This window comes from Sceloporus occidentalis, unplaced genomic scaffold (assembly GCF_023333645.1).
Source record: "Sceloporus occidentalis isolate IW3139 unplaced genomic scaffold, rSceOcc1.0.p SCAF_11, whole genome shotgun sequence".
Taxonomy (NCBI): Eukaryota; Metazoa; Chordata; class Lepidosauria; order Squamata; family Phrynosomatidae; genus Sceloporus; species Sceloporus occidentalis.
The window spans coordinates 10,318,084-10,330,060 of record NW_028316991.1 but is presented as its reverse complement, the minus strand read 5'-3'; positions in this window follow the sequence as shown (position 1 = coordinate 10,330,060).

The window sequence follows — 11,977 nt, the reverse complement described above, 5'->3', positions numbered from 1 at the left end:
TTGCCAACCGTAATGCTATAATACAAGAGTCACAGATTATATATTTCCCTGCAGGTTTCTTGGGGGTATCAGAAGGTCTTCTGAATTATACCAGACTGGTCATTTTACCCCTCCTAATCAAACCAGGTGAGCTGCAGTTGGCTCCACCTGTAAATCCTGGCATGGATATTCCCACTTTAATCTTCTGGGTACTCCACCCCAAGGACCAATAAGCTCCAAGACATTTTGGACAATGCTATGCTTCCAACTTTGTGGGAACAGTTTGGAGCAGGCCCTTTTGTATTCCAGCGTGACTGTGCCCCAGAGCACAAAGCAAGGTCCATAAAGACCAACATCAGCGTCTGACCTCACAAATGCGTTGCTGGATGAATGTGCAAAAATTCCAACAGAAACACTCAAAAATATTATGGAAAGCCTTCCCAAAAGAGTGGAAGCTGTTATAGCTGCAAAAGAGGGCTAGCTACAAATTAACTTACCTGGGAACTTCTGAGCTCCAGCTACCCGTTGCTTGCCCTTGCAGGACGCGGCCAGGACTGCCTACTGATGTCGGGGGTGATCCCGCTGATGTCGGGGGTGATCCCGCTGAAGTCAGGTGCGGTCCCGCTGATGCTAGTGGGTGTTTCCACTCCCATTTAAAGGGGAAATGGGCAGGGCGTGTCAAGATCCTCTCATGCGACCCGGTGAGTTCCCAGGTATCCATATTAATGTCTGTATTTAGAACGACATGTCATAAAAGTTCCCGTTGGTGTACTGATCAGGTGTCTCAATACTTTTCCATATAGTGGATATATACAGTATATATGTATATATATATATATATATTTCTTAATATACATTATTATGGGATTTATTTCTTGCCATCTGTAATTATAATTATTTTATATAACAGAAATAGGGCAATTATAACAATATGGTAAAAGTTCTGTTCAACACTTAAATTAGCATGACATACACCTTAGCAAATTATAAGTATTATAAGTAAGTATCACAAAACCCTTTCCGTTTCAGATAGGGCTATCCAATGTAGCATGCACTCTTTGGAATTATTAAGAATTATAAGGTACCAATTTCTCACATCCATTGTGCAGTAATTTGTATCTGAGTATTCCAGTTATTGTAGAATACATTGTTAGGAAACCAGCAGCAGACATCATTTAAAGGGACTCTCTAATATGATTTGTTTTTTTGTAGTGTATGCTCCAAACTCCAGATGAGTTATTGGTTTCTGAGAATGTATATTCTATTTTGCACAACAAACAATTATGAAAAACATCTGGGAGACCAACAGAGGGAGAGGGAGAGCCATGGAATTATAGTTCAGAATTAGCTGATTTAGCAACGTAGAACTTTTAATGTTTAGATATTGTCTAAAACTGGAAGCATATTCATTTGCTGCTAGTAAAATGAACGATGACATAAATGTACCATTTTCAAAGGGTGATATAGTGATGCACGTTCCCTACTACTGATAGATCGAGTGACAGAAACTTTATTTTAGTTTTAAAACAATTTAAAATTAAAAATATTCTTTATGTGCACATATTGTTAGGTAAGGAAATGGGTCCCCTAATAGTGCAGCTGGTGAGGATAATGATGATGACAATGTGTGTCGACAAACCAAGAAGTACGCCAAGTAAAGTAAGGCGTTGGAATGGTCTGCTGGTCACAATGTCAGCCATTGGTATGTTTCCCTTTTCCTTTGTGGAAAAGAAAGGCTTGTGGCTACTCCTGTCATCTCTGGCTGGCCGCAAATACCAAGAAACTGCTTTTGTGCGAGAAATCTGATTTTTATGCGTTACGCAGGCCTAGCTCCGCTCTTCTTGCTGGAGGAACCTGCTAATGTTGGCCCTTCATAATATATAATGAAATAGATGAGTTAAAACTACAACTCTCCTGCAAATTGGGGAGCTTTTCCTGAAAGACGGGCAGTCAGTATTCAAATAAGACATGCATTACCGTTGTTGAAAGAGAATGCTAAAATTGTTTTTAAAGGCTGCTGAAATAAAGGCTTTTAGGCTGCTAGACTCTCTGTCTCTGACATATCTGCCATATGATGTCTACCTGCTCCCGTCACACCTGTCCCTCATTCTCGCAATTAAAGGCCTATACACCCTGGTCATGCTCCCAGCCTCTTTGCTAGAGCATGGTGTTGCTGGCCTTGTTTGTTTATTCTGTGGATTTATATAGCATAGCTGATTCTCTGATTCTGACCCCGGGTGTGGACTCTGACAGCGATCCTGACTTACCCTTTGTAGTGCTTTGATTCTGCCCACCTGGGTATCGACCTTGCCTAGAGACCAACCCTGACTAGTCCAGTTCTTTGACTTCGGCTTGTCTCTGACCACAACTGATTTTCTGCCTGATCAATAGGCCTCATTGCTGTCTGCACGTTTCCTGCTTCTTGTAGATGTGTCTACAGATGATGCCAAACAAAAGTAGACAGCCGTCTGCAACTGGGCACATCACCAAGCACCCGCCTCCAGCGGAGTTCTGAGCCTGACCCTGCCTCTGCGCTGAGACTCCAACCCGACCCAGTACCTGCAGTCATGACGGTAATACATATATTAAAAAAACAAGGAAATATTTGAAAACCGAAGAGATCATTTTAAGTGTAAAACACTGTTTCATTTCTATTATGTATGTTACATATTTAATGTAACTATAGAATTTAGTCTTTCGGTATCTCATGAATCTACGGTGTTGCCGTGTAATTATGGGCCTTGTTTAGTAGAGAATGCCTATACTATGTTAGTGATAGCTAGAGTTTGAATATGTGTTCTCAGCACATGGTATTTGCCAGTTCCAAGCCCAGCTGTGGCTTTACATTAACAAGCATTATTTAGGTACCTTATAATTCTAACAATGACTGCATAATTCTTTATACTGTACCAAGTGCTTTGATGTTCACTGATTCTCGCTGGGAATGGGACAAGCTCACCCCGTCTCATCTAAGCAGTTTTACAAATGCAGATTGTACAAGAACCCCATAATTATTTCTGATTTTGTTTTAAATTCAGAAATTTCAAGAGATCTGGTGATTAGTCATAAAAATAATTATATATAGAAATAGGAAAGAAGAGTTAGTTATTTAAGCGTGTCCTCTAGCCCTTATACCAGCCTAGCTAAACTTTCATCCATTTAGTAGCTCACAGTTCCAATAACACGCACAGTTTTTAAGACGATAGCCATTTGTGTACCTGTTCCCAAAGTTATTTCTGTTATCAAAAATAAATGGTAAGCCCAATATCAGCTATTAGCACTTTTATACGTATCATAATTTTGCACTTATATGCATGGTTATATTAAAAAATAGGTTTTTACATGCCAGCCAAAAAAAGAAATGGGATGCCCGTAGCAAACTGATTCTGCATGTTATATGCTCTGTCCATGGTGCTGACAGAGGTGATAGGAGACATGTCTCAATCTCTCTAATGATAAAAACTAGACTTGCACCAAAAATCATACCTGCAGCCTACTCAACTCCTGCCCTGCACCCCCCAGGAGACTAAAAGATTAAAGTTTCTTGGATAAGACACAGCTAGCTAACTGGCACAAATAACACTCACACTGATATAGTATAAAAGTATAAGTTCTTCTCTTTTATAAACTTCTCAGTCTGTCTCTTTAACCAGTTACGACTAGAGAGGCAGATATATGATGTTTAGGAATACCCCTCGGTATTCAAAATCATATATTGTGGATTTGAAACATAAATCTCTGTTGTAAGAGTAATTATATTTTATATTATTTGCCAAAGCCAAAAGAAGGTCAATAGAGCTGTACAGAATATTAGGGTTATAAATAACTTAGAACGCACATAAGATAAATTAAAGAATAAAGTGGAATGTCTGTATTTATTGTAATGTTCATCTATACAAACAGCTTGTAAACAATATGTATATGATTTTGCGAAATTTGTGATAGTGGGAGGTCCACGGTAAACATGTAAATCACTTAATAACTGTTTGAGATCAATTAACTCAATTCTTGCAGTATGCAAAATAGTGCTTTAATTATTACAGAGAGGAAATTTAGCAGAAGTAATCGTACGTCATTTCTAAAACACACCCTGGCAAGGTTTCAAACAATGTATTAGTGCCAAATGGTACATTTAATGACTAGATTGTCTCACTAAAATGTTTTATTGTGCCAATAATTTAGTTCCTAATTTAAGATTTCCTTTCCATCTGAAGAAACAATTAGGTGTTTACATGTTTTCTGTTACATTCTAGCAGCGTTACACTGGAGCTTGAAAGTCTCATTTTGCCCCTTTGTCCTTAGGCTGTATGATATGTACTTTCCTGCCAATTAATATCCCTCCTCCTCAGCTGTTTTTGTATTCACATTTTATATGTCATTTTCTCAAGACTTTTTCAGAGTGGAAAAAGTCAAACTACAAATGTTTTGCTTTTCAGAATATGATGGCATTTTACAAATCAATAAACAGTAAATAATAAATATACAAAACAGAGTAACGCACAAGCTAAAAAGCAAAAAAAGACATACATATTTAGATTCCCGGGTTGCTGCTAGAATAATAATGACCAGTAAATACACAAAACAAGGCAAGAAGTCAGCCATACCATTCAAAAAACACTTATCTAAGACATATTGGGGATCCCATCACACCATATGGTCATATATCGCGTAGCCAACCACTATGTCAAAGTACCCCAACTTTGGCGGGTCCTATCTAATTTTTCATGGCTATATTGCTTACCAAGGAGCTGAAAAGTGGGACTGCACTGGATTTTAACACAAATGAGACTAAGAAAAAAACATCTACCTAAGGCATACGTTACAATGCAGTGCAGTCCCACTGTTACAACTCCTTGGTAAGCAATATAGCCATGAAAAAACTAGATAGGACTTGGCGTAGTGGCGGGTTAAGCAATATATGGCCATATAGTTTGACAGAATGCCTAATATGTATGCCTTAGACATGGACTTGTTTTGTGCAGCTATTGGTCATAATTATTTTAGCAGCAACTCGGGAATCTGAATGTGTATGCCTTTTAATGCTTTTTTGTGTGTTCCCATAGGGTCACATAACCCTCTTGTGACTGCCCCTGCCTAAACGCAAATCCACCTCCCACAAGAGGGAGAGCTCCAGTTGGCCAACCCTGGGATGTTCCCATGTATGCCCAAGTTGCTAATAAAAATGCGTCACCCTAGGTTTGTGTCTAGCATTTGTAGAACTACAAATGCATTATAGATTAGTTATAATAACAACTACCAGATAACATAAATGAAGGCATACATTTTCAGGCCCTGCCTTCGTGTTGACAGTGATTTGTGTAATAAAAGTTATATAAGGCAAAGTAGAAAGTCTTTCTAAACAAAATAAAATCTCGGCTGAAGAAAATAATGTCTATCTTTTTATAAACAAGGCGGTTCTATTGCATTATCTATTACTGAATGTAGAACAATTTCCTAGGGGTGGTAGGAACCTTGATTCATTTCTTTCTGTTGCTTTAGAATTTAGAGACTGAGTAATTTAGACTTCATAAATCAAACTTAAGTATATATGGTCTCAATTAAGCTCAAGAGGAATTTAAACACATAACAAGCAGTTGTCTGTCCTTAAGTCTTGTACTTCCTTGGTAAAAGTAGAATCTGTTATGTGGCTGTTGGAAGTGTGCCGTAAAAGAACGACGGCTTTTACTCTAAAGATATTCCTAGATCTATATTTGCCAGAGAAATGGAACCTATTTAAGCTTTTAAGTGACGCTGATAACATTTTCTCCCCTTTTCTAGTCCGGCAGCTGATATCATGTTTTCTACAGATGTGACTTTATTGGTGATTTTTTCCCATGGCACATGTATGAGACTAGTCCTTTTTAAAAAGAGCTTTTCAAATAAATGTTTCCCCTCGCCCCTCTTCCATGCTGCTTTTCAGCGTGATAAGTAAGAGTGGTGATTATGTTTTAGTGGCCATAGTGGTGATTTACATTGTTTTGCTTTTAGTACAGAGAACCAAGGGACATTTTAGTTATTAAGAAATCAAATAGGAGAGCATTTCATAATGATAAAAAGTGCTACTATTTGAACCAAAAGCCGCAACACTTATTGATTGAGGAAATCTATAAACAGCTTCAAAGTCTGTGATATAAATTGGAGAATTCTGCTTAAAATGAATTGATAAATAATGGAAGATATGTAAAAAAAAACTTTGCAGAGATCTTGCTTTTATTAGACTCTCATTACTCTATTATATTTCTGGATAGATCACATTTGTTGAATGGATCTAATCCATAGTGGTTTTAATAAATGAGAAATTATAGTAACTAAATGTGTTGGTGTATTTATTATTACTGGAGATTTATATTAGGTTTTTCTATAGAGAACAGTTTAACTTTCAATGGAAATGTCAGTATCAATAAATTGTTGATGGCTTAACTGTCATTTAAGACAACATATTTCTAGCAAAGAAGGATATGAGCATCCTTAGGCACAGCAAATACACACGCACCCAACTAACAGTTCAACGTTTATCTTGCTACACAGTCATAAACTCCATAACAGCTCATCCATAGATGAATACATCTGATGATTAAGTCTGAACCACTTTGTTCTAATCCTTCTAATATTGCACATGCTGTGAGGCTTATGGAGGTTTCAAACTCTCCTGTTCTTTAACTCTTCTTTTGAAATGGGTGTGTAATTACTTTTATTCATTTTAAAATATCTAATTTTAAATAATGTAACTATTAAAGATATTTCGAATGTCTTCTGAAGATATAGTTGAAAACTAAAATCTCACAGATCAAAATTCCATTCACAAATGTCTTAAAGTGGTAAAAGACTACCATTTCATGAAATCCGACTTGATAATTGTTTTAAAAATCTTTAAGGTGTACAGTATGGGTGATAATGTTTCAAACTTTCTTATTGGGGTGAACCTTTTGGATGATAGAGGGGCATTTGATGTCTTGTGCATGAATATGTTTCCCATCATCTGAGCACCATCAGAAATCCTGTCCTGTGCTGTCCTGTACCTCCATCCAGAAGCAAAGGAGGTACAAACAGGTCCAGGGGAACAGTAGTCCTCCTGCCACAACAGATCACCTTCTTCAATGATCTGCCTGTCGGCTGTGCCGCTACCTAAAGGGCCGGTTACAAGGGAGATCTCTGCTCTCCCCAACAGGCCCCTTTATACTATGGAGGCTCTGCCGAGCTGGTGCAGCCTCCATAGGATCCATTACAAAATGCTTTCCACCTTTAAGACTCGGAGCACTGGAAATTAATGTCATATGCTAGCTTTCCACAATGAGGATGGTGGCAGTGGATAGGTGGCTTCAGGAGCTGGCCTGGTGCTGACCTAGGTGCTGCCTGGGGCTTTTGCATCTGTTACCTCATATCGATTAACCAAAGCCCCAGTACAGCTTTTACTGGTATCAAGAAATTGAATAATAACAATCAAGGATTTGGCTGAACCTAAGTGAATAAACGTTATCAGCAAATGTGTTTCTTGGTTTTCTAACACATCAGAGGAGGGAAGGCTATTTGCATTTCTAGACTGGAGCCTTTAACTGAAATGGCATATGTGTAGTACTTCACCAGGCAGATGTCAGCTCTAAATTATAGCCCAGGAATGCTATCAATTGAGTGCTCTGAAATATCTGTCGTAACTGTTCGCCCCTGAAAATGTTCAGACATGGAGATGTTTTAAATAAAAACATGTTGCACAAGCAGTTTATGGTTAACTCTTACAGTCATATAATAGATGAAATGTGTATTTGAACAAATATCTTTGGGAAGAAAAAAAACAGTTTTGGTTTAAATATCCGTGAATGTCAAAAAATCAAACTATATGAAGTTATGTTTTATATCTTTATATCTTTGGTTAGATCTCTACCCCTCTTGTACCATTTATATTACATGATATTATAAAGACACGTTATTGTTCATTGCCTCTTGTAGTTATATTAGATTTCTATGCAATGCTAATTATTTGAAACATAGAAGTTGACAGCAGATAAGTATCATTCCAACCATCTATTCTGCGGCCCCAATTTTGCAATGGCTCAGACCTAGGCCATCAACCTGCATAAATACAGCACTGTCCATAATCCCCTTCTGGGGGCCACAGTGATCTATGCTTAACATACAAATATTGGCAATGTATAGGATGGACAGCTCATTATTTGGTAGTATTACCCTATAATTTAAGTACACACGCTTTAATGTCTGTCTTTCTGTCAGTCATAACAAAGAGCTTTCCTTGGACGCATATCAAACTTTTTTCTTAAACCCTTTTGATGGAACAGTCTATTTTTTCAGCATCAAATATCATACACTTTTTTGTTTATGTTTTAAATCTAAACAATACCCATTTGGTAGACTTCAAACAGTAAATTTCCCTATAACTGCCTCGAGCTGTTTAATATTCCATCCTGTTTACAAAAAGCACCAAAAAGAAGCAATTCGTATAAAAAAAATATATATATCTACTTCAAAGCCGATGCAAGCGCCCCCGCCATTGTATTCAAGTTCCATAGATTAATCAGTGCTGGAGCGTCACTAAATAGTGAAAAATATAATCTGCCACCGAATCCGTCTCAGTATTTTACCCCGGGAAAGGTCATACATAATTGTGCAATGCAAAGAAGAGTTTTAAATAATTTATTCTTTTTAAAATGTTTTTCTGCCATCCAAACATCTGCTAAGGCATAATGCTTTCATTAAAAATCACATCTGTACTGAATTAAAACAGGAGCCTATTCCAGCCATGGACTTGTTGTCAGGTTAAATGTTTTCTTCTTTTATTTCCTGAAACTTTTCCAAAACGCCAGGCCTAAGACAGAGTACAGGCCTTGTCACGGGCTGGTACTGGGGTTTAAGAACATTCCTCATATGTTATTCATCGTCTGGCTCCACTCGCGAGGTACATCTCCCTTGTGTCCAGTTTATTCTCTTATATATATGACTAGCTCTTTTGTTTAGTAGAGAATTAAAAAAAAAAAACATTGAAGCCCAAATATCTTCCAGACTTTCCCATTTAAAGTTCAACACTTAAACCAGATTGTTAGTTATAATTAGACTATGCCCTAGGAAATAAACCAATACAGAACACTGTTACCATTATTTTTATTAATGTCGGGATTACTATTATGTTGTATCTTTTTATTAACACTGTCTGTCACTTGTGTTATTAATGTCGTTATTTTTAAATTATTCAGATTTATATTTTCCAGAACTGGAAACTGCCAAATGTATAGCAGCAGCATTTTAGAGAAGCTTCCCTTGATCCCTTAGTAAAGATTGCCTTGGAATCCTACTGTCAGCCCAGACAGAAACATAGAATTTCATGGCAGGTAAGACCCATTTACCCATCTAGTCTGCCCATTTTTCTTAATGCAAAAAACGTAAAAACCTTAATCAGTGTTGGTCCCGTCCTAGATTCCAGATAACCATATGCCTGTCTCACGCATGTTGTAAATTCCTGCAGGTCTGTCTATTCCTAGTGTAATCCAGAAATACCTTACAATGCGGCACCTGTTGGAAACATATAGGGATACAGCAACATTGCAGAGCCCACATATAAGTTTATATATAACTTAGACTGTATTTAGGTATAAAAACAGGACACCAGGGGTATTCTGGTAGGTGAGAGGTCAGGTTAATGACTTAACTTTTTAACTATTAAATTAAGATTGATCCTTAAAATGCATGCAAAAATGCAGCATTTTTCTACACACATACATGTAATACAATGTCCATATATATAGTCATGTTGCAATGCCTCTGTTTCACAGCTTACAAGAAGATTGAGTCACTAGGATGACGCAAAGAAAAGTAATCTCCGGAAATGTAGGTTTTGTGACATCCATATGACTGAATGCCTTATATTCATGCGTCTCCATAAGGCTTGTCACAGATACTCTGTCCACCTCTGCCTATAGATCTGAAGGGCATCCTGCGACAGCCTCCTCCATGGACATCATACAAACACACTATTTAGAAATTTTCAATTAGGAACAGCTCTTGACAAATGGATATCCATACCTTGACCTAAAGGATTAAGTGCCTGTATACAGTACCGACAAAAAGAATATACATTCAAAACACCAGGTCTGCATAAATGAGAGATCTCTGCAGAAGACCTAGAAGTAAAACGTTAATAGAGGACATTTTTGTAATTTATTTATAATGATTCAACAAATTGGCATTAAGCTATAAGGTAGGGGTGGTTTCTTTGGGAGAGAAAGTCAATTTTTTCGCTTTACTTGCGAGAATCTTATGTCTCCTGGATATAGCAAACAAGTTCTACTTCTGGTTCCCATTATGGCACAACAACCTTAGCAAACAACACAATGCAAAGCAGAGCTACCCAGAGACAAAAGCTGCAGAGGTTTACTCTGCAGAAAACATATTGACCTTCTAAGCTCGATGCCCAGATCAAGTTTATTACAAATATGTATGCAAAACAACCAGCGGCAGAAGAATTAAACGGAGCACCATTTATATCGACTGTGTGTAGACTAAAACATGATCTGTACATCATGTTTCCGAATCTAGATGGGTTGGTTAATTACCTAAAGACAAAGCTGAAATGAGTGATCTATACTGAAGTGAATGCCAAAAAATAATATTTAACCCTCCAGTTGAGCTGTGTTGAGTTGCACCTAACAGCTTTTGAGTTTCTTTCTTATTAGACTTTTACTGCACTCGACAGCTGTGGAACTGGTAGTGAGATTGGTCACAGTGTTTGATTTATTGAGGGTTTCACCATTTATAGACTAAGCTCCACCAATACCCTGTTAAAAGCATGCACATTGCATTATGGATGATTGAAATATTATCACAGGTGTATGATAATCAATTTAAATTTCACCCCATAACAATGCTAATGCATCTGTTGCCATTGAATGAAAAGTCCTCTTTTTAAGATTTTTTATATGTGATATGAAAGCCTTGTTTATGCCAAAAGTGATCTTCAATGTCTGCATATTAGAAGGTGCAGGTGGATTTATAACATTAGAGTTAGTGTTTCTATTTTACTTGTTTTCCTGTAAGTATTTATTTTTCTACAACAAATTGAGTAAACTAATCTCCACCATCTGTTTGAATATGGATAGGAAAAACATCAACTCGTTTTTTTCCCACCTGTAATCCTTAATTGCTCTTATTAAAAGGTGTTCTATATTCACCTATTTAATGAATTAAACAATTTAGTTATTTTTTCTTTTTTTTTTTTCTTCTAGATGGCTGCGTTTTTTTTCTTATTTATACACATAATAAATAATAGTTATCAAAGAATATGATTGATGAACACAAATTAAGTTTTATTTTCTAACATGATAGCTACACTATTCAAATATATAACTTGGCCTATACATTCTGGCGGGGCAGACTCAGGAAGAAAAGTGGCACTTGCAGTTTAAGGCCAGCAACCACAAAATGACATATCTGTGGTTGCCGGGTGGATATGTGCAGCCACGCTCTATGCTCTTACTCTTGAACAGCCTGTGGCTGGGTAAATCTGGCTTGTGGTCACATTTGATGGGTTTGTTAGATGGGCAGCCCAAGTCTGCTTTCTGTCCTGCTCTAGTTTTCAAGAGTATCTTGACAAAAATCATTAACATTAATATAATATAATGTATATTATGTATATTATTATGTATATTATGTATATTATGTATATAATAATATACATAATGTATATTATGTATATTATTATGTATATTATGCCGTTACTCGAATCCATATCACCATACCTAGGAACTCCTGGGCTCCGGCTATCCGGAGCCTTCCCTTGCGAGGCCAGGACTGCACACTGACGTCGGTGGGCGTTCCCGCTGACATCGGTGGGAGTCGGCAGTGGGAAACACCCCCATTTAAAGGAGAAATGGGCGGGGAGCGGGGCGTGTCAAGACCGGACGATTCGGGTCTTGACCCAGAGAACCGGAGAAGCAGTGCTCACCTGACAATCTCCGGGTCAAACCCAGAGAGTTCCCAGGTATGCATATTACAG